At 44.5% G+C, this 22,667-nt stretch overlaps 1 protein-coding gene across 14 annotated transcripts in view; it reads left to right on the top strand.

Annotated features, from left to right (window-relative positions):
- The window catches only part of DENND2B (DENN domain containing 2B), a 204,613-nt gene that overhangs the window by 71,149 nt on the left and 110,797 nt on the right, over nucleotides 1–22,667 (top strand). For 9 of the 14 annotated variants that reach the window (XM_078340451.1, XM_078340459.1, XM_078340450.1 and 6 more), the window contains one exon: nucleotides 17,690–17,778. The exons of 2 other annotated variants lie outside the window; for them this stretch is intronic. The gene's annotated coding sequence lies outside the window, so the exon portion shown is untranslated. Of the gene's footprint in view, nucleotides 1–17,689; nucleotides 17,779–18,368; nucleotides 18,526–22,667 lie in introns of those variants that run through there. 3 more of the 14 variants (XM_078340462.1, XM_078340458.1, XM_035265723.3) reach the window with 1 other exon arrangement.

The raw sequence follows: 22,667 nt of genomic DNA, 5'->3' as shown, positions 1-22,667 counted from the left end.
GGAGCAGCTCTCTAATGAGAGGTTAGATATCAAGGTGATAAGCATCATTGTGCCCTTAGTTTAGTCTGAATGGCCTTGGGGCCCATCCCAAGTTCCATAGCCAGCAGTTGGGTCCATATCTCACATTTTTGTCTTTGTCTTATCCACATTGCCACAGTCCACCCCCATGCCCCCTCCCCGTCCAGTCTGGTGCTTTAGGGATTTAAGGGGGAAATGGACTACCTGGATAGTAGAAGAAGGAAGTTTGTGGTGGGCAAATTGTTATTTTGTCTGGAACGTCTGTCCCATTCTCTCCCACCCTCAGAGCAGCAGGTGAAGTCAGATGTAGTCGAGCTGTCTCTCTAGCCATCTTTGATAAAATAGAAACAGGGTTCACTCTTCAGAAGCTTGCCGAGACAGTTATTTACTAAAACAACAACAAAACAAAAACCATTTCAAGCCCCCAAATCCCAGCTACACAAGTCTCTATCTTTGCCTCTGACAACTCTCACATCTCTCTGGGTCTTGGACCCTCTGTGACATAATTAAAGCCGTGGTAACTTGGTAACTGTCTCGGGAGCACGCAGGGAGAGTCAAGCCCCGTCTTGACAGATTTTCCCAGAGTGCGCACCCCTTCGTCACCTCCTGTGAACCCTTTCCTTAGTAGAGGTGTGTCATGTATTACTGATGGCAGATGCTATCTGCATTGGAGATGAGTGGCTACAGGAGGCCTGTGAAATCATTGATATCCTTTATCTGCTTGGGTTTGAGATGAGCTAGCATTGACCAGTTTTGGAGTCCCATGTTCTTGTGAGAAGGGAGTGATCTGCTGGCACTGGCTGTGCTGGGGACAGTAGTCTTTGACCCTTTGTTCTGTTCACTCTGCCTTCCTCCTCTCAGTCTTTCAGAGCTCAGCCAACCAGCTAAGTGGGGTGTAGGCAGTTGCATCACCCCAGGGTGAGGAGTCCCAGGCTTTCTGAATTCTTTCTTTCCTGCAAATTCAAAAGGCTAAGTGGTGCTTAAGTATGTTCCTTGACATCCCTGGGAGTAATGCTCAGGAATTCCCCCAAATTTGCCACTCTGAGACTTTCAAACAAGCTTCCTCCTGTTTCTGTGCTTCAGGATCTTAAATTGCTTTCTCCTTTCCACCCCCCACCCTCCACATTCCCCTGCTTTTCCTTTCATCATCCCACCCATCTTCCCTTCCTTGCATCCTGGGGTCTAATTGATTTCTTTATCACACAGGTTGTTTAACGTTGATCTCTAAGTAAACGAACATTCATAAACACCTCTTATTACACAAAGGCAAACTAGCTCTCTTCCACGTAAACATAGGATGGGCCCACTGCATGTCTTGTTAAGAAAGGAGCTAATCATTGCATACATTAGGAACTTCTAAGTTCTTAAGCTTGGGGAAAAAAAAGATGGTTTAAAAAATGGCACCTTCTCCTGTAGGATGTTGACGTTTGTTCAGTATGAATTATCTGTAGATCAGGGCTGCTTTCCGTGTTCCTAGGATAAGAACTGAATATTGAAGGGCCACTGTTCTTCTCTCTCCTCAGGTCCTTAGAAGCAGCATCATAGGGTCCCTTTACAGGAGATAAGCTGGTATGACTATATCCCAGCAGTCCCTGAAGAAGGTGAAATGCTACATTCCTACCATCTTGTGTTTGAGTTACAACATTTAAATCTGAGTCCTTGCTCACAACAGCTATCAGATGACAGCTTAGTATAGAAGGTTAAAGATCCACAAGAATTCACTGTGATAGTTAAAAATATCACTGTGATTCTGCTTGTAGGGAACCGTGGTTTGGGGAGATGATGGGTAAGAATTGTTGGGATTCCTGAGCTGCTCTATGTCCTTGCTAAAGCTCAGATGATCAGTACCCCAACTAGAAGGTTTTGATGTGACTAGCAGGAGGGACAAACGTCAGGTCAGGTAGGGCCCAGCCATCTCTTCTTTCCATGAGTGTTCCTTGCTCCCTGGAGATGACATGGGGATAAAGGTAGTAGTTTTCTATCTTCCTGTTCTACAGGAGAACTTACAATCCCATGAATCAGGCATATTATCTTACTTCTCAGTTTAAGGGGCTACAAAAGACTTGATTTCCTTTCTTTCTTTCAATGTATTTGTTTGAAATGTTATTCAAGACTCTATTTGCCCCTGGGGCTGCAAGTATAGTATACATCCCCTGGAAACGCTTTTGTTCTAACCAGAATGGAGCAGAGTAGGACATTAACCTCATTTGATATGGTCCCTGTATTTTGTCAGCTAAACTCAAAATCACATTTGCTCATCAGTTGACTCATACTGAACCTTTCCTCAGGTCTTTTTCAGTAATAATCATCTTTATCCTGTTGTCATGCAGTATTTTTCTAAACTTCAGTGTAAAATTACATATTTTGCCCTTTAAAATTTTTATCTTGCCATGTTTAACCTGTGGTTCCAGTTTATGGAGGCTTTTTTTCTCTGATTATATCTAGTATATCAATTATCCCTCCCAATTAATTTATCATAAGCATATTTGATAGTCGTATCTCATCCAAGTCATTGATAAAAGGGGTAGCCATGATTACAGGGATCTAGAACAAATGGGAAAAGAAAAGAATATTACAGGCTAACATCTCTGATGAACACAGATGCAAAAATCCCTAACAGAATACTAGCAAATAGAATTCAACTACACATTGAATCTAATAAGACAAAGTTCTAATATCCACATCTATAAGGAACTTAAACAAACTTACAAAAAAAATTTTTTTTTAAGTGGGCAAAGGACATGAACAGACACTTTTCAAAAGAAGACACACATGGCCAACAAGCATATGAAAAAAGGCTCAACATCACTCATTAGAGAAATGCAAATCAAAACTACAATGAGATACCATCTCACACCAGTCAGAATGACTATAATTGAAAAGTGAAAAAAAATGCAGATGCTGGAAAAGCTGTGGAGAAAAAGGAACGCTTATGTACTGTTGGTGGGAGTGTAAATTAGTTCAACCATTATGGAAGACAGTGTGGCAATTCCTCAAAGACCTAAAAACAGAAATACCGTTCCCCCCAGCAATCCCATTACTGGATCTATACCCAAAGGAATACAAATCATTTGATTATAAAGAGGCTGGGTGGGGTGGCTCACGCCTGTAATTCCAGTACTTTGGGAGGCTGAGGCAGGCAGATCACTTGAGGTCTGGAGTTCAAGAGCAGCCTGACCAAGATGACGAAACTCTGTCTCTACTAAAAATACAAAACATTAGCTGGGTATGGTGGTGCACACCTGTAGTCCCAGCTACTTGGGAGGCTGAGACAGGAGAATTGCTTGAATCTGGGAGGTGGCGACCAAGGCTGAGGTGAGCTGATATTGTACCACTGCACTCTAGCCTTGGTGACAGAGTGAGACCCTGTCTCAAAAAAAAAAAAATTCATTTGATTGTAAAGATAATGTGCACATATATGTTCACTGCAACACTGTTCACAATAGCAGAGACATGGTATCAACTTAAATGCCCATCAGTAGTAGACTGGATAAAGAAAATGTGGTACATATACACCATGGAATCCTATGCAGCCATAAAAAAAGAATGAAATCACATCCTTTGCAGGAATATGGATGGAGCTGGAGGCCACTATTCTTAGCAAACTAATGCAGGACAGAAAACCAAATACTGTATGTTCTCATTTATAAGTGGGAGCTAAACATTGAGTACACGTGGACACATAGAGGGGAACAACAGGCACCAAGGCCTACTTGAGGGTGAAGGGTGGGAAGAGGGAGAGGATCAGGAAAAATACTAATAAGTACTAGGCTTAATACCTGGGTGATGAAATAATCTGTACAACAAGCCCCCATGACACAATTTTACCTGTATAACAAACCCTCACATGCACCCCTGTTAAAATAAAAGTTAAATTTAACAAAAGAAGAATGAACTTGAATGGTGGCCTCAGGTCACATAAAAAGAAAAAAAAGTTTCATGTACCATGATCAAGTGGGATTTATCCCTGGGATGCAAGTATGGTGTATTAGCCCATTCTCATGCTGCTATAAAGAACTGCCTGAGACTGGGTAATTTATAAAGAAAAGCGGTTTAATTGACTCACAGTTCCGAATGGCTAGGAGCTCTTAGGAGATTTACAATCCATGGTGGAAGGCACCTCTTCATGGGGTGGCAGAGAGAATGAGTGTAAGCAGGGGAAATGCCAGATGTTTATAAAACCATCAGATCTCATGAGCCTCACTCACTATCATGAAAACAGGATGGGCAAAGTGGCTCCCATGATTCAATCACTTCCCATTGGGTCTCTCCCATGACACCTAGGGATTATGGGAACTACAAGATGAGATTTGGGTGGTGACACAGCCATACTATATCAGATGGTTCAATATGTGCAAATCAATGAATGTGATAAAACAAATGGGATGTGTCTAATTCATTTCATAGCATTGTTTGGACCCAGCTGTCCTGTCCTGAGATACCAGTCCATCCAGCTGCTGGTGTAGCTCTGATTTTTTTTTTTTTTACAAGATTAAGAGAGATTTTTCTGAGGTACAGATTATATCTCTGACATTCTTTGCTAAATGTATGTACATATGTGTGTATTTATTTATATGACATATGTATTATATTATATACAAATACATTTTGTGTAAATATGTATGGATATTTTTAAGCCACCAATCTGTTATTTATGGACCACTTACTAGCTATTGCTGAATGTTTTACATGTATTATCTATTTTATTCTCTACAATAATTATAAAATAACCTCATTAACTAAAAGTAATGATGTTTCTTGATGCAATTTGTACTTAATCTCCAGGGATCAGTACTCCTTCTCTGAGTCCTTGCCCTTTTTTGTATATTCTTTTCTGGAGTTTCCTATGATATTGTTTAAGAAATATTTTTTGAGCATTTGCTATATACAAAGAAAGTACCGCACAATAGCCTATTGGAAATTCAAAGGTGAATATGCTCAGAAGAGATTATATATAATTGAAAATGTAAGGCAATGAACAGTAGCTTGGTGGGGAAAAGAGAAAAAACAAAAGAACAGTCCTGAGTGTGAATGGAATGCTGAAACTAGCCCACCTGCAAAGCTCTACATGGAAACCTTTAGAAGCCCTAGTGATGGTACAGACCACATTAGATTCTCTTCCCACCTGCAAAGCTCTACATGGAAACCTTTAGAAGCCCTAGTGATGGTACAGACCACATTAGATTCTCTTCCCACCTGCAAAGCTCTACATGGAAACCTTTAGAAGCCCTAGTGATGGTACAGACCACATTAGATTCTCCTCCCACCTGTAAAGTTCTACATGGAAACCTTTAGAAGCCTTGGTGATGGTACAGTACACGTTAGATTCTCTTCACAGAGGTGGAATGCATCCAATTGACTGACAGTTTTAAATCCTATCTCAGTACCTTGCTGGAGTGGCTCCGTGAGTTTGAGGTCAAGGAGGCAGGTCGCGGGAAGGATTCCACTTTTGAAATCTTTTCTTTAAAAATGTTGCTAAACTTTCAGTTATAAGATAAATAAATCCTGGGAATCTAATGTACAACATGGTGACTATAGTTAATACTGTATTGTTTACTTGAAATTTGCCAAGAGAGTAGGTCTTCAAGTGTCCTCACCTCCCCGCACCACATGCATACACAAAATGATAACTGTCTGTGGTAATGAATGTGTTAATTTGATTGTGATACTCATTTCACAGTGTATTAGTATATCTAATTATCATGCTGTACATCTTTAGTATATATAACTTTTGTCAATTATGACTCAGTAAAGCTGGAAAAAATTGAGAAATTATTTAAAATATGTAGAATATCTATTTTTATATGTATAGTTTAAGTGTTAATATTCATGTACCCACAACCTAGCTTAAGAAAGAAAACGTTAACATTAACTTTAAAATCTCCTCTGTCCTTATAAATAATTGATTTAATTTAAGAAAATAAATATATGTTGAATGTAGAAGTAAAACAGTTCACAAGTTTGAGACCAGCCTGGGCAACATGGCAAAATCCTGTCTCTACAAAAAATAGAAAAACTAGCTGGGTGTGGTGGTGCACATGTGTAGTCCCAGCTGCTCGGGAGGCTGAGGTGGGAGGATTGCTTGAGCCTGGGAGGCAGAGGTTGCAGTGAGCCAAGATCTTACCACTGCACTGCAGCCTGGGCAATAGAGCCAGACCTTGTCTCAAAACAAAACAAAACAAAAAAAACAAAAAAACTCCAATAGCAACACTAGAATATGTAGAATTTAGTAAAAAGGAAAAAAATTGCTAACATGATTACTGCTTGGTATAAATTTCTTTTTCACTTGCACGTGTCTTTACATTTTAGTATAGTTATAGCTTTATTATGCATAATTAGCATTGTCTGTCATGCTATTAAAGTCTTCATCACTGCCATTTAAAGTTAATTTCTTTTTTTGAGACAGGATCTCCCTCTGTCACCTGGGCTCCAGTGCAGTGGTGCAGTCACTGCTCACTGCAGCCTCTGTCTCTCAGGCTCATGTGATCCTCCTGACCCAACCTCCTGTGTAGCTGAGACTACAGGCTGGTGCTATTTTAAACATTTTTATATTTTTAGTAGAGATGAGGTCTCTCTATGTTGCCCAGGCTGGTTTCAAACTCCTTTGCTCAAGTGATCCTCCCATTTCTACCTCCCAGAGTGCCGGAATAACTGTGCCCAGCTAGTTAATTTTTAAATAAAAACATATGTTATAAATTCAAAAGGTACAAAAAGGCATACAGTGAAAAGCAAGTTTTCCTCCCACCGTCTTTTCTCCTTAGAACCCAATTGGTGCTACCACTTTATGGTTTATAGTAGTCTCTTTAAAATTTCTTTTGAATTTAAATTTAATTTAATTTATGATTTTTTAGCAGAGTCTCATTCTGTTGCCCAGGCTGGAGTGCAGTGACACGATCTCAGCTCACTGCAACCTCTGCCTCCTGGGTTCAAGCAATTCTCATGCCTCAGCCTCCCAAATAGCTGGAATTAAGGCACATGGTATCATGTTTGGCTAATTTTTGTATTTTTAGTAGAGACGGGGTTTCACCATGTTGGCCAGGCTGGTCTCGAACTCCTGACCTCAAGTGGCCACCTTGGCCTCCCAAAGAGCTGGGATTACAGGTGTGAGCCACCAAGCCCTGCCATAGTTATCTCTTAACAGTGGCTGCACAATACTTCACCCAGTGCAGTTTTTCAAACTAAGAGCCATAATCCATTAGTGGGTCAAGAAATCAGTTTAGTGGGGCTCTATATACTTTGTTTTCTTAATAACAGATTAAGATTGAAAATAGCAGAGAGCATCACATATAATAAAAATAGTGTTATTTTGAGAAATCTTTGTGGTTTAGTTTTTTTACACACACGTGCGCCCTCTCACACATGCATATGCCAGATTACAATGTAAAATATTCTTTAGTGGGTTGTGGTTAAAAAAATACTAATCTAGGAATGACTGATATGGAGGTTGTTTTTGATTTTTAAAGTTATAAATAATGCTGTGAACACACATTTATTCCTCATACTTAGGGATTTTCTCTTAGGATACTCTCCCAGAGTGAGGCTGCTGAGTCAAAGTCTGTGAGCATTCTAACTGATGATGAGTTACTTTCCAAAAACCATATCCCATTTACTATTTAATAAATGTCATCTGTGCTTTATTAGGCAAACGTTATTTTTATTTTAACACACACTGTTTTCTATGGGATATGTGAGATATATATTTTTTAGCTGAAGGGGATGATATATTAATTTTTTCCCCAAGTAATATAAAGTGGACATTTCCCTATCTTACTAAATATTCTTCAACAGCAGCAGCGATTCTCATTCTGGGGGGTGACTTTTCTTGAGTGTAGGGTAATTTACTTTAGTGCTTCCCAAACTTGAGTCAGTCTTATCTACCTTTATGGTTTTTTCCTATAACCATGTACTATATATACTTTTATTTACCTATCTTTAAATTTGACTTTTAAAAACTTTTTACTTTTAAATAATTTTAGACTTACAGAAAAGTTGCAATGGCAGTAAAACTTCTCCTAATCTTGTGTAACTACAGTACAATTATCAAAAGTAAAATTGATATTGATATAGACTTAACTGAGATTTTGCCAGTTTTTCCTATTAAACTCATTTTCTATTCCAGGATCTAATCCAGGATCCTGTGTTATATGTAGTTGCTGTGTCCCCTTAGTCTCCTCTAATCTGTGACAATTCCTCCATCTATCCTTGTCCTTCATGACCCTGGCCCTTTTGAGAAGTACTGGTCAGGTATTTTGTAGAATATCCCTTAGGATGGGTTTACTTGATGTTTTCTTTTCTTTTTTTTTTTTTGAGACAGAGTCTTGCTCTGTTTGTTGTCAGACGCCAGGCTGGAGTGCAGTGGCGCAATCTCAGCTCACTGTAACCTCCAGCTCCTGGGTTTAAGCAATTCTCCTGCCTCAGCCTCTCGAGTAGCTGGGACTACAGGCGCATACCAGCAAGCCCAGCTAATTTTTGTATGTTTTAGTAGAGATGGGATTTTACCATGTTGGCCAGGATGGTCTCGATCTCTTGACCTCATGAGCCCCCCACCTTGGCCTTCCTATTTTTTCTTTTTTTTTTGTTTTAAGATGGAGTCTTGCTCTGTCACCCAGGCTGGAGTGCAGTGGCATGATCTCAGCTTACTGCAATCTTCAGCCTCCTGGGTTTAAGCGATTCTCCTGCCTCAGCCTCCCGAGTAGCCGTGATTACAGCCCACCATCATACCCATCTAATTTTTGTGTTTTTTTTTAGTAGAAACAGGGTTTCACCATGTTGGTCAGGCTGGTCTTGAACTTCTGACCTTGTGATCCACCCACCTCAGCCTCCCAAAGTGCTGGGATTCCAGGTGTGAGCCACCGTGCCTGGCCGATGTTTTCTCATAATTAGATCAAGGTCATGGAGTTTTGGGAAGACCACCACAGAGGTGAAATGCCCTTCTCAAAGTGCATGGTATCAGGGGTACATGGTGTCAGTATGTCTTTTTGCATGTAGTGCTAACATTGATCACTTGGTTAAGGTGATATCTGCCCATTTCTCCACCATGAGGTTAACTACTATTTCTGCCTTTGTGATTAATAAATATTCTAGGAGAGATACTTTGAGGTTACACAAATATCTCATTTTTCCTAAACACTTTTTTTTTTGAGACAGTATCTCACTCTGTCACCCAGCTTGTCACCCTACCTTGGAAACTCTGGACTTCTGTGAGGTGTAAGCACCAAATGGTGTAGGTTCTGTGGTGACATTGTTGATAGCCTTTTAAGTTGGTTTTGTTAACACATTCATTAAAAAATGTATTATTGTACTTGGTACACAGTCCTAAGCTAGAATTTGGAGTTAAGACATAATTCTTTCTCTAAAGAATATTACAGCTATCAGGTGAATTAAGCTGAATGAGCCTTGGTGCAGTCACCTACAAGGCAGTGGGGTGGGGTTGGCGCTGGAGTGGCAGCCTGTTCTGAGGAGTACTGGGGATAGGACTAGAGAATCAGTCTAGCCAGGGAGAGTTAGGGGAGCTAGAATTGAGGAGCTTGGCACAGTTTGGGCTCACACTTCCCACACAGCCTTGCCTTGATCTTACTCCAATGGGTCCTTCTTTCCCAGGCTCAAGTTATTTTCTTGGGTAGATCATGGAAAAGCAGTTTGGGTCCACATTCTTCTTAATCCCCATCTCTTCCCTTTCCCTCCACTTTGCATCTTGCCTCCCTGATCCTGAAGCTTTTAATCATGATAGGTTAAAATCATTGTTGAACTCAAAGTTCTGAGCCAGCTAAGCTTGGAAAGCCTATTATTATTATTATTATTATTATTGATTCGAGACAGTCTCGTTCTGTTGCCCAGGCTAGAGTGCCGTGGTATGATTTCGGTTCACTGCAACCTTTGCCTCCCGGGTTCAGGCGATTCTCCCACCTTAGCCTCCTGAGTAGCTGGGATTATAGGCATGTGCCTGGCTAGTTTGTGTATTTTTAGCAGAGACGGAGTTTTGCCATGTTGCCCAGGCTGGTCTCAAACTCCTGACCTCAAGTGAACCGCCTGCCTTGGCCTCCCAGAGTTCTGGGAACACAGGCGTGAGCCATCGCACCTGGCCAGATAGCCTATTCTAGGATGGTAAAATGATGCTTTTGGTGGGGGTGGGTCTAGGGTATTGCTTCCTTGGTCCAGTCTTTCCTGGCCCCAAGCCTATGTGTATGTGGCCCAGTGTTAAAATGCTCCGACTTAATGAGAGATAGTGGTCAGGGGCTTGTGGATTTGAGAGATTTGAGAAAATTGGCTCATATATGAATGTTATCACAGAGATTCCAAGAAACTGGAGCAAGCCATGAGCACCTGTGTCTTGAGTATCTGAACATCAAACTTTATACAGAGGGTTGTGAGCTGAGTGGAAGTGAACTATGACTAGACGGCTGGTAGGCTGAAGGAGACGGGGCACAACCCAGTGTGAAGGTGTGTGGTTGCTGCTTCACTGCAGGGCTGTGGTGTCTAGGAGAATTATAGGCTGAATTCCACACTTCTCTAGTTAAGAGTCTTAAGGTCAGGGGTTGGGTGGTGGTGGTGGGAGGGGCAGAAGGAGTTAGGTCAGGAGTAAGGACCTGGGAAAACTTCCTATCATAAAACACTAGGACCTGAGCACAATATGGGTATTTCTCTGCCTTCCTAGGAAAGCTGTGTAAGCAAAGTATGTGTGGCAGTGGCCATCACAGTGGTGGTCCTGCCACATGTGGCTTCCAGGTGGAGGGGGCCTGGAATTGCCATCTGGAGGGAGACATTTGTTTTGTTGGTCTGAAGGCCCTAGTAGCACCCAAGAAGAGACTGCTTGATTTGCCGCAGACAGTTGGTCTTCCAAGAGAACTTAGATATTGCCAACTGCCAATATCTGCTTTGTAAAGGCAACTTTGCCTCAGACTTATGGGTAGCAGTGAGTCTGAGCAGGGGCATCAGCAGGAGCCTGTCTTCTTCCAGGCACTTCCCAGGCCATTGCCTAATTTCCCCATCCTGTAATTTAGCACCTTTTTTCTTTGTCCAGCTCTCCTTAGGCAGGAAGCCTGAATCTCCCTTTTTTTTCTTCCAAAAAAGGCTACTTTTCACTGGTGATGGTTCTCTTTCTGATCCCAGAGCCCCAGGCTTGGGGCTTTGCTGAAATAGCTGGGTAAAGATTGTAGCCCCTGAAAGCAAGAAGTCTTTCTGCTGCTTCGGACTTACTCAGAAAGCAGTAGGACTGGGTGACTGCAGTAGGACAGTCAAGCTAAAGGAGCTTGGGCAGCTAGTCCTGCCCTCTCATGTGGAGGAAAAAGCAAAGGCCCTAAGGGAGACAGGGACTTACCCAGGATTTTACCATTCCAGAAAGCTGGAAGCTAGGACTGGGCTCCAGCCTGCTAGCTGTCTACTCTTGAATTTTAAAAGCTTCCCTTCTTACCACATTGCCATTCACAGGCAGAAGAGGAAAATTGTAAAGTCCTTAAGGGCTCTTCCATAAATGGCAGCTAGAACCCAGTGTAGGAGAATTGGTGGAGGGGAACATGTTTGATTCCTCATTTTTTTTTTTTTCTTTTTTGAGACAGAGTTTCACTCTGTCACCCAGGCTGGAGTGCAGTGATGGGATGATGTCTCACTGCAGCCTTAACTTCCTGGGCTCAGGTGTTCCTCCCACCTCAGCCTCCCAAGTAGCTGAGACCACAGCCGTGTGTCACTATGCCCAGCCAATTTAAAAAAATTGTTATTTGTAGAGGGGGGTTTCCTTATGTTGCCCCAAACTCCTGGGCTCAAGCATTTCTCCTGCCCCAGCCTCCCAAAGTGCTGGGATTACAGGTGTGCTTGACCTAATTACCCATTAATTTGATAGAACTGGATGTCTTCAGTGGCAGTACCACTGGACCCCAGTCTGGTGAGCATTAGGAACTAGGCTTCTCAGAGGCATTTGAAATTAGACCGCCATCTCTTAGGCATGCTAAGATCTAACCAATAATATTGAAACAATAGCCCATTTTACTTGAATTTCTTTGATCCCAAAGTAAGGAGTGACTTTAAAAGATTTACTCTGTTCCTGTGTTTTCAGGTTCAGAACTTCAGTTGTCTTTTAAGAGACAAGAAAGTACTATAAACCCCTCTAGTGACCTACTTTGGAATCTGATCATCACTTACATATATATTTCTTCCTTCCTTCCTTCCTTCCTTCCTTCCTTCCTTCCTTCCTTCCTTCCTTCCTTCCTTCCTTCCTTCCTTCTCTTTCTTTCTTTCTTTTCTTTTTTTTTTGATGGAGTCTCACTCTGTCACCAGGCTAGAGTGCAGTGGTGTGATCTTGGCTCATGGCAACCTCTGCCTCCCAGGTTCAAGCGATTCTCCTGCCTCAGCCTCCTGAGTAGCTGGAACTACAGGTGCATGGCACATGCCACCATGCCTGGCTAATTTTTTATATTATTAGTAGAGACGGGGTTTCATCGTGTTAGCCAGGATGGTCTCTATCTCCTGACCTCGTGATCCGCCTGCTTCCACCTCCCAGAGTGCTGGGATTACAGGCCTGAGCCACGATGCTCCACTTACATGTATATTTCTTGTACAGTGTAGGTCCATTCACTCAAATTCCCTCACCCTAGGGAGGAAATAGCCTTTTCTGTTTGTTTGTTTGTTTGGAAAGTCTTTTCAATGATTCATTTATCTCACACACATTTATTGCACACATTGAATGAAATACACCTTGAGGAGCTCAGGTCTGTGGGGGAGACAGGCGTGCAAGTAACAGTGATAAAGTGATATCAACACTAATAAAGGCATCTTTAAACTGCTGTTGGTTTGCAGAAGAAACAAACAGATTCTGTCAGGAGATTGAAAAACATTTTACAGAGGAGGTGATAACCTTGAAAGCGGTAAGATTTTCTTAGTCGGGGAAGGAGAGGCATTCAGATCAAGGTAACGGCATGAGCCATAGCAGGAGGGAGAGGAAGATACAGGCAGTGTTCAAAGAACCAGGCAGTGCACTGTGCTTGTGCCTGTAATGGGCTGGTGGGTAGCAGGGGAGGGAGGTGTGGGCATGAGACAAACCAGAGGATTTCAGATTTTGGTGGGAGTGTAGGCCAGAAGAGGGAACAGAGGACGTAGTCACACTGCTATTGTTGTTATTTAGACCTTCATTTTCCCCCAGACAGTAGTGTTCAAAATTATTTATAGTAATAGAACCCTTTTTTTCTGAACTTTTTACACTCATTTCTAAATTATAAAATATGAGACTTTTGATTTTTTTTTGAGACAGAATCTCACTCTGTCACCCAGGCTGGAGTGCAATGGCGTAATCTTGGCTCACTGCAACATCCGCCTCCTGGGTTCAAGTAATTCTCCTGCCTCAGCCTCCTGAGTAACTGGGATTGCAGGTGCTTGCCACCGCCCCCAGCTAATTTTTTTGTATTTTTAGTAGAGATGTGTTAGCCAGAATGGTCTTGATCTCCTGACCTCATGATCTGTCCACCTCAGCCTCCCAAAGTGCTGGGATTACAGGCTGAGCCACCGCGCCTGGCGAGACTTTTTTTTTTTTTTAGTAAAATGTATTTTTTACAAGCATAGTGCTCTGCGCCATGGAGGGGAGAGAAGGTGTTTTTGTCTGTGGAGCTGCTGGCCTGAGAGAACCTTGTCATCATGGGAGCTGGGCCATTCCTGCACAGTGGTCTGGCAATGACCCAGTGGTGGTGGAGGCCTGTGAGCGGGCACTGGTAATGGGAGCAGCTGTTAAACCCTGGAGGGCAGTCCCCAGAGAGTGACCTTACCAGGAAAGTTCTGGGAAACAAACCACAGGGAGACTTTACAGGAATTTTTGGTGTACCCACAGGCAAGGCACATGAAAAAAAAAGATGTAATTATAGTTTGTAAGTCTATGAAAAGAGGCAGTGAGTGACATGAAATAGCTGCTCTAAGTTTCTTCTTCCTGTCGGACAGGAAGAAGTGGGTTTTTATGCATTTCATTCAGCAGATAGTTACTGAGTACCAGCTATGAGCTGGGCCTGCACTAAGTGCAGGGAATATTGGTGGTTAGCAAAATAGTCAAGGTTTCTGCTCCTTAGGAACTCACGAAGGGAGACTGAGATTAAGCAAATAGTTGCACAAATGCATAATTACACAGCATGGTGAGTGCTCTGAAGGATAAGTGTGAGAGTCTCATTTAGACTGGAGGATTGTGCAAGTCAAGAGACAGGAGAGTCAAGGTGAGGCAAGGTGAATAAGAACTATCCAGGCAAAGACTGCTTGGTAGGGTGTGTCCCAGTAAAGGGAAACAGCCTGGAAAAAATATGACACTTTGGGGGAACTAAAAGCAGTTGTATGTGGCTGACGCACAGACAGGGAAGGGCAGGAAGTGTGTTGAAAGAAGACAGGAGGAGAATCATGCTGGACCTTGCAGGTCCTGGTAAGAAGTTAGATTTTATCCTATAGTGGAAGTCAATGAAGTGTGTTAAGCAGGAAATGACCTGATCTAGTGTAAAAAGGTGATTCAGACAGCTCTATGGAGAAGGGATTTGTGAGGGCAAGAGTGGAAACTGGGGCAATTAGGAGGTTTTTGCAATAATTAAGGCGAGAAATGGGTAGCATCAAAGGTGGAGAAAAGTGGACAGATAAAAGATAGATTTTGGCAGTAGAATTGTTCGCAGTTGGGAAATGGGTTGGAGGTGGGGAGAAAGTAAAAGGGAGAGTGGAGGATGTCTCCCAGGTTTCTGGCACATACGTGCATGCAGGCCTGTCAGCAGACACCAGGGAGCTTATATAAGGTTGTCAAACCCTTATCCTTCAGGAAAGGCCGGGTGGGATTGGTCTAAATCCAGCCTTGCAGAGGCACTGGTGGGATTCAGCTGTCCCTGGCTCTGCCCAGTTCAGGGCTTGTGTACACAGTAGCATCACCCAAGCAGGGATTCTAGTTCTCTCACTAATGGGGCTCTTCCTTTGTCCCTGCCCTCAGGACAAGGCCCTAAGGAACCTCCCCGACTCCAGCATGCCACTAGGGGGAGCATGGCCCGCATTCTGGGTCTGTCTTGGAGGGCTTTTTAAGTTTGGATTACTTCAGGGACTGACTCATATTAGCTTTAGTACTCAGTCCTGACCCCTGGCCCCTCATACTGCTTGAAAGAATGCCTGGCATATGGTAGGTGCTCATTAAGTGTTCACTGGTGTTACTACTGTCTTACTAATATTATCTTATTGTAGAAAGGGGTGGGATCACCTCTTTCTCAGGATGGAGACTGGGCAAGTGGGATATGCATTTTGAGGATCAGGAGGAGAGCAGAGGAATGCCTTCTGGACAAAGAAGAGGTGGAAGTCTAGTGACTGGATGATACTGCGTTTGCCCTTCTACCTTGTCTTTCTTCATAGACTTGGGATTCTTCAGCTGGGGCTTGGGTGAGGTTGGGCATTTATAGTGGGTGATTGGGTTCACTCCCTTTGAAGCTCTGATTGCTTCACTAAAGCAGTAGTGCCCACCATTTAGGATTTGTGCCACCCTATCATTTCCTGTTGGATTTTGTAACACTGCTCCTACCTTAACTTCTGGTATATATTTACTTTTTAAACTGAAGTCAATCAGAGTCTTGTTTTGAGAATGTTGCAACATGCTGGAAATTAATTTTAAAAAACCCACGGGATTCTGCATAGGATGTTGCATTAAAGATTCTATCAGGCTGGGCATAGTGGTACACACCTATAATCCCAGCTACTCAGGAGGCTGAGGCGGGAGGATTGCTTGAGCTCAGGAGTTTAAGACCAGCCTGGGCAACATTGTAAGACCCCATGTCAAAAAAAAGAAAAAGTTAGCATCAAGACCTTTCGCACTGTTTGGGAGCAACATTGGAAAATATCTACCTAATCCTCAGTGTCCTCATCCTGGGGAGGATATTAACTGCCCCACTGTTTTTTGTTTGTTTTTGGTGAGGAGTTGCTGGGAGGAGTGAAGTTTTACTTCAGTGACTGATTTGAGAGTGCATTCACATATAGCATCTCTTTTAACTCGAATCCCCAGCCCTGTCAGTAGGCTCTGTAGGTAGAAAGTGGGAAGTCAGGTGACTTGCCCAATGGCACGTGGCAGTTAGTGGTGGAGTCAGGCACTGCCATGATCTTCTGACTCCTGCTCCACCTGGTGCTGTTGCAACCACTGTGTTTAATGTACTCAAAGGAGTTGAAAGGCTTAGACACTGTTTATAGATTTTATTTCCTGGTTCTGTGACCTGGGGCAAGTAATTTTACTTCTGTTTTAGAATTTTTTTTTTTTTTGAGACGGAGCCTCGCTCTGTTGCCAGGCTAGAGTGCAGTGGAGTGATCTTGGTTCACTGGAACCTCTGCCTCCCTGGTTCAAGTGATTCTCCTGCCTCAGCCTCCCTAGTAGCTGGGACTACAGGCGTGTGCCACCATGACCAGCTAATTTTTAAAAATTTTTTAGTAGAGACGGGGTTTCACCATGTTGTCCAGGATGGTCTCGATCTCTTGACCTCATAATCTGCTGCCTTGGCCTCCCAAAGTACTGAGATTACAGGTATGAGCCACCTTGCCTGGCCTGTGTTAGAATTAAAAAAAAAAAATCTGTTACATTAGTATAATAATACCAGTCCTAACATTCAGACCTGTTATGTTGAATGGGCCAAGATTTTGAGAGTAGTATAGAAAAGTGTAAGGTCATATATAGCTATAGGGTAGGGCTTTTTCTCTGATCTGTGCATGAGGATGTTTTACATCTCAGAGATGCTGTCTTAAGGTCTTTAGACTGAAAGGTTGGCAGTCAGCCTGTTTCACCACAAGTTACAAAGATTCTCCACATTCCCTTGGGAGCCCAGTGTTACCTCATAACCAACTATCAAAAACTTGACAGTTTTTGAGACGAGGTGGTAATATACTTTAGTGGAAAGTGTTGCTGGACTAGGGGAACTTGGCCGATCTCTTCTCTTAGTTCTTTGACTGCCTAACTGTGTAAGTGCAGGTCAAATGTTTGATCTCTCAGAGTCTCAGTTTTCCCATCTATAAAATGGTCATAAGGCCAATACAGTGGCTCATGCCTGTAATCCCAGCACTTTGGGAGGCTGAGGCAGGAGGATTGCTTGAAGCCAGGAGTTCAAAACCAGCCTGGGCAATATAGTAAGACCCTGTCTCTATAAAAATAAAAATAAAAAAAGTAGCCAGGCATGGCAGTGCATGCCTGCAGTCCCAGCTACTGCAGAGGCTGAGGCAGGAGGGTCACTTCAGCCCGGGAGTTTGATGATGTAGTGAGCTGTGATTGCACCACTGAACTCCAGCTTGGGAAACAGAGCAAGATTCTGTCTCTAAAAAAATTTGTTTAAAATAAATAAACTTGAAAAAATAGTCATAAAAATATTTGTGCAGTGTATTTCAAAGGTTATGGGGATCAAACAAAATGATACATGTAAAAAGAATGTTACAAAGCAGAAATGTACTCTGGGGAGTGGGGAGAGGAAGGGACAGAAGCGGGACAGGACTAAACTCGGGGCCAGCTGTGTCCCAGGCACTGTGCTCATTTTCTGACAGGAGCAATATTACTGACTGTGACAGCAGCTCCTATGAAGCCTGCGCCTTAGCTGCAGGCCCTGAGCAGGGCAGAGACAAGGCTGTATTTGTATCAGGTTTGTTGTCTGGGCTGTGACTCTCGACTTGCCCAGGACTCTTCCTGGTCCTGACCAAGTGTCTTTCCTCTCCATTTCAGGAAGATGAGAGACTGCTTAGGCGCCAACACTAGTACCATGAGTCCCTGCACTGGTTAAAGCCATCGCCACAACCTGGACAGGCAGCAAGGTAAGCAGAGAGGCCAGTCCAGGCGAGCTCCTGGGATGTGAGTGCATTTCCGCCCCAACTGCTGCCCGGAAAAATCCCAAGTGCAAACAAGTCAAGGCAGTGCTTCAGGGTCCCTCCTGCCCGAGCTCCAGGACCCAGAGGAAGGGCTTGCTTCCCCTCCAAGCGCTTCAGCTAGCTCCCTCCCCCCCTCCCGCCGCGGGGATTCTTCCAAGTTATAAAAAATGAGACACTGGAGGGGAAGAAAACAAGTCCACTCACTGTCTTCTCCCTTTTCCCCTCTGAGCTGTTCAAGCAAGTTCCCAGGAACAGTTCAGAGCCCCTGTTGGACTGGAAGGGAGGTAGGAGGAGTGGAATGCGTACAAAAACCGAGCTGATCAAAAGACAGTGGTGTTTCATGGAAGCCTCTCAAAACTGAGAGAGAGAGAGAGAGAGAGAGAGAGAGAGAGAGAGACGAGTCAGAACTGAGAGAGAGAGAGAGAGCGCGCCCTTGTGCACGCGCTAGGCCAAGAGCGCGCGTGTGTGCGCGCGCGCCTGCCTAGCGAGGATAGGGTCTCCATGACAACTGGCCTGGCCGGCTAGCAGGGCTCTGCTCACTTGGCTGTGAGGAGCGCCACGAAAGGTCAGAGGAAGGAGCTGTGGGAAGCTCGCAGCAGGTATCGGAGCCTAAGCCAGTGGATTTGGGGGCCCTGGGCTCCCTAGCCGGCTGTGGTGAGCATGGAGTGGGCAGGAAAGCACCGGGACTTTGAGGTAAGAGCAGCTCCGGGCTTGGATCGTTTGGCCTCCTTTCCTGGCCCTCCTCTCCGGCTGCTTTCTGGGAGGCAGGCGAGTGTCTCTGCTCGGGGTTTGGGGCTCAGGAATGATGTCATGCTCCAACAGTTGGATCCCATTAGCTTAAGGAAGAGGGAAACAGCCAATTTTCTTGACTTTGCAAATCTAGCTGATCTCACGCTTGCTGAATCCGAGGTGTTTAGACTTCACTCTAAAAAGCATCACTTTACTTTTATTTTGTACAAAAGCACAGGATATTTTTACAGGAAGAATCTTATATGGAAAAAAACCGAGTTAACATCACTCCCACGGTGTTTGTAGCTCTTAGAGGGAAACTCCAGCGCCTTTTGAGCCTCTTGGTTTGTCCTAGTGAACACTGTCTGTTTTATCTCTTGGTGCTGCTATGTCTGGCCTGTAATGAAAAAACAAAAGGTAATTAAGCTCAGCGAGGAGCCTGCGGTGAGTTCCAAGTCCCTCTGGAGCATTTATTAGGACAGAGGGACTGTCACAGGGATGCCTGAGCTGGGGTTTTGCACTCTCTGTCTTCCAGGCAGCTTGGTAAGAATCAAGCTGTCCTCCCACATTAAAAGGTCGATCACAGACTTTCCTAAGAGGTGGGGGAGGGGGCTGGTTTGAGGTGGGGGGGGTGCCTGCAAACAGGTTTCTCATCCAGAAGTCCCACAGTGAGCTCTCAGGAACAGCTGCTGGGGGGGGGGGGTGCGGAGCAGGCATGAGGCACTGTAGTTGTGCCAGGTCGATTTCTTTGGTTACATTTTGACCAAATCTCAGCGCACACAGTGTCCATGCTATGCACACCTTCATTGATTGTCCTAAATTTTGGTAAAACTTGTTCTGACCTAGTGGAGTGGCACATGGTGTGCTCAGACCCAGGGAAGGAGACCTTCCCAGAAAGGCAGTTATATAGGTGATAGGGTAGCAGCATCGTCAGTAATATTATTGGGAGGATGAAGGCAGCAAACACTCCCTGTGGGGGAGACCCATCAGGGGATGTGCTTCCACTTAAGCCCGGTTATAACTGAAATTCACTTCTTGGCCTCAGGGACCTTTGCGAATGCCTTTAGTTTCTCTGTGGGATGAGGGAACAGCTGCTGTCCTGGCTCTTCGGTTTTTCTTCTTGAACTTTCTGAACAGAATGTCTTTTGTATTCTGGCAAACAATGAGGGGGCATTCTGATTAACTTCGGGTCAGCTTGCCAATGCAAGCGCTGGCCATGTCCCCAGTTCTGGCTCCCTAAATGTGTACATGTATGCATCATGGTTGTGGCCTGAGGGTCCACAAGGGTGAACTCCTTGGCCGTGGACCTCAGATGGGCCACCTCTGAAGTTATTCCTCCTTTTGCTGCATTCCAGGGGTCCTCTGCTTAGTTGAAACCTACATTTTGCTGGAGGGATGTGGCATAGCACTGAGCCAGTGGGTCCTTCAGTGGGCAGTGTATATCCAGAACCTCAGCCTTCTTTTCTGTTCATGTATGTAGTTGGGCTCTTCAATTTTACCAGCCCAGCATGTGTGAAGAGGGCTAGCAGAGACCCAGTTTCAAGAGCTGGTGCTCTTTCTTTTGGTATAGCAGAAAGAGTCATGGATTTGGGTTGCTAGACTTGAGCCATCGGCCAGATTCTGTTCCCATAGGGTGGCCTTGGGCAAGTATCTTAACTAAAAGGAGCTTCAGACTCTTAGCTGTGAGATGGAGATAATGATAAAAACAACTTCACAGGACTGTTGGGAGGGGCCAGTGGAATAACTTCCGTAAAAGTAGCTTGAAACAAGTCACATCCTAGCTAATGTATCATGTTGTGAATTGAAGCTTGAGGAATGACCCACCTCTCTGCAAAGTCACTAAGTTGCTTTGCCTCTCTGTTCTGGTTCTCTCATTTATAAAGTCCCTTCTTCCTTTCTGCATTTATAAGTGAAAATGAGAAAAATCTGAAAAGACTTTTTCAGAATGTTTAAGGAAACAAATAGTGCTTTCCTTGGGTTGGATCATTTAATAAGGGTGATGTTCGCCGTAGACCTGGAGACTCCTAGACGGTCCTGCAGAGAGGAAGTGTTCCTTGGTCATCTGATTCATATGTTTATATCAAGCACAGAGGAGAGGTATTCCTAAAGACCCTTCCCTTTTCCTGTGTCCCTCAGCTGTCTGTAGTTGTGGCACCATACACTTTAGCAGCTGGAAAAGAGGCTGTGAGTGCCAGGCCTGGTTCCCTCATCCTGCTGGGTCCTGCTGGGGAGACTCTCCAGTGGGCAGTGGGGCCTTTCTCCTCCGTTCTGGGTTTAGAAGGCAGGGTTCTAACTGGGAGAAAGTGTTACTGCTCTGAAAGGCTTCTTGGGGGCTGGGCAGGTCTTTCAGGAACTTGTAAGGCTACAGCTCATGGGGAAAGAAAAAGAAACAAGGAAGTGGGAATTCCAAGGGCAGAGTTACTTGATATGCAGTGGGACTTTGCCAAGGAATGGAAGAGCAGAGAAAGGGAGACTCCAGGCAAGGAGAGTCCCAACTCTGTCTTCCATGAGTCGATAGGGCGTATGGCATACCAGGGTGCCCCACCCACAGCCCCAGCTTTACTGTAGGATGGGGAAAACCTGCCAGCCATGCCCCAGAGTGGTGTCTGCGAAGGCCTTGGGCAGACCCATAGTAGGCAGATTAAAAAAACAAAACAAAACAGGCAGCTCCCCTTCTAGGTGAGTCATGTTACAGCAGCCTCTAAGGCCCGAAGGAGAAGCTGTTCCCCACTCACATCAGCCCAGCTTCCCGGAGCTGAGTCACAAACTGGATCATCTGTGTTCCTTAAGGATTAAAAAGTAACATTCCTGTTCTCACTCCCTCTCTCCTCCATCCTCTACTCCCTTTCCTGTACCTTCTCCTCTTGGGCTCCCTCCCTCTAAAATTAGTTATCAGTCACCCAGGGAAGATGATACCTTGAAATACCCTGGAGAACAGGCCAAGGGCACCCTCACTTCTTCTGGTTCAGCCTCTTTCCCTGGAATGAGGGGTGTACAGATTCAGGAGGGCAATCCAAGTATTGTGGCCCCACTGGTAGCCTAGACCTAAGAGAGGCTGTGCCCCACTCCCTGCCACATTTGACTCTAAGAACTGCTTTGCAGGAGGTCCTGGCACCTTGGGGAGATGCGAGGGTCTGAGGCCTGGGCCATCGGAAGCAGGGGTCACTTCTCTTAGCTGTTAGCTGTCAGCCCTGGCTGCTCCCCATTTTCCCGGTTGGGCCTAAGAGAGTTGGCTCAGGCAGCCAAGCCCAGGGAACATATAGTTGAGGCTGGGGGAGGCCTGGCAGCAGCCCCTCTGAGGTCTGGCTTGGCCTCCCTTCTGCCTCTGCATGGGCTTGGGAGGAGGGTATGTTTAGGCCAGGCTGCAAGGAAGGGAAAGGGAAGTCTGGAGGCAGATAATTGAGTTCTTTGAGTTAGAGGGACCCTGGAAAGTGGAGAAGGGGCCAGGAGGGCATGAAAGGAAAAAAAAAAAGACCATCTGGCGTAGTCTGTAGAGATTTGTCTTTAAAGCCTGTGGGAAAACTTGCATTAGTGTATCCTTCTCCTGGGGAGGCGGGGGCTGGGGAGGCTGGGCATTCATTTCATCCTGGAGGGGAGGTGCTGTGTGCGTCTGCCTCAGTAGGTAGGTTGGGGAAGCTACTGGGTACATCTGTCTTAGGGAACATGCCACATAGTAGTGTGCTAATAGAAAAAACTTGAGGTCTCGATTTCTAGCCATAGGCCCCAGAAATCTCTCATGTGTGCACGTGTGTGTGTGTGTGTGTGTGTGTGTGTGTAACGAAGAGGAAGGAGGGTGTTAAAAAAGTCTAGACTACCTTATTGAAGAATTTCTCTAAAGACCCCCTTCTCTTATATTCTTTGGCTCTGATGTAATGAATGTACTGTTGCTGGGAGGCTGTTGAAACTATCACTATACTCTTCTCATCGAAAACCGCCTGAATGTTAGATTTCACTGTCCTTATAAAAGAGCGAGTTATATGCAGTGAGCTTATGAAACTTTCTTAACCAGAGTAGACCTATTCCTTCAGGCTTGTCATGAAACCAGCTCAGTTTCTCAAAGCTCCGGACTCTTCCTCTGTGTGACCTGTCATCACTGAAGGGGTTGT

Source organism: Callithrix jacchus, chromosome 10 (assembly GCF_049354715.1).
Source record: "Callithrix jacchus isolate 240 chromosome 10, calJac240_pri, whole genome shotgun sequence".
Taxonomy (NCBI): domain Eukaryota; kingdom Metazoa; phylum Chordata; class Mammalia; order Primates; family Cebidae; genus Callithrix; species Callithrix jacchus.
This window is presented reverse-complemented; position numbering and strand designations above follow the sequence as displayed.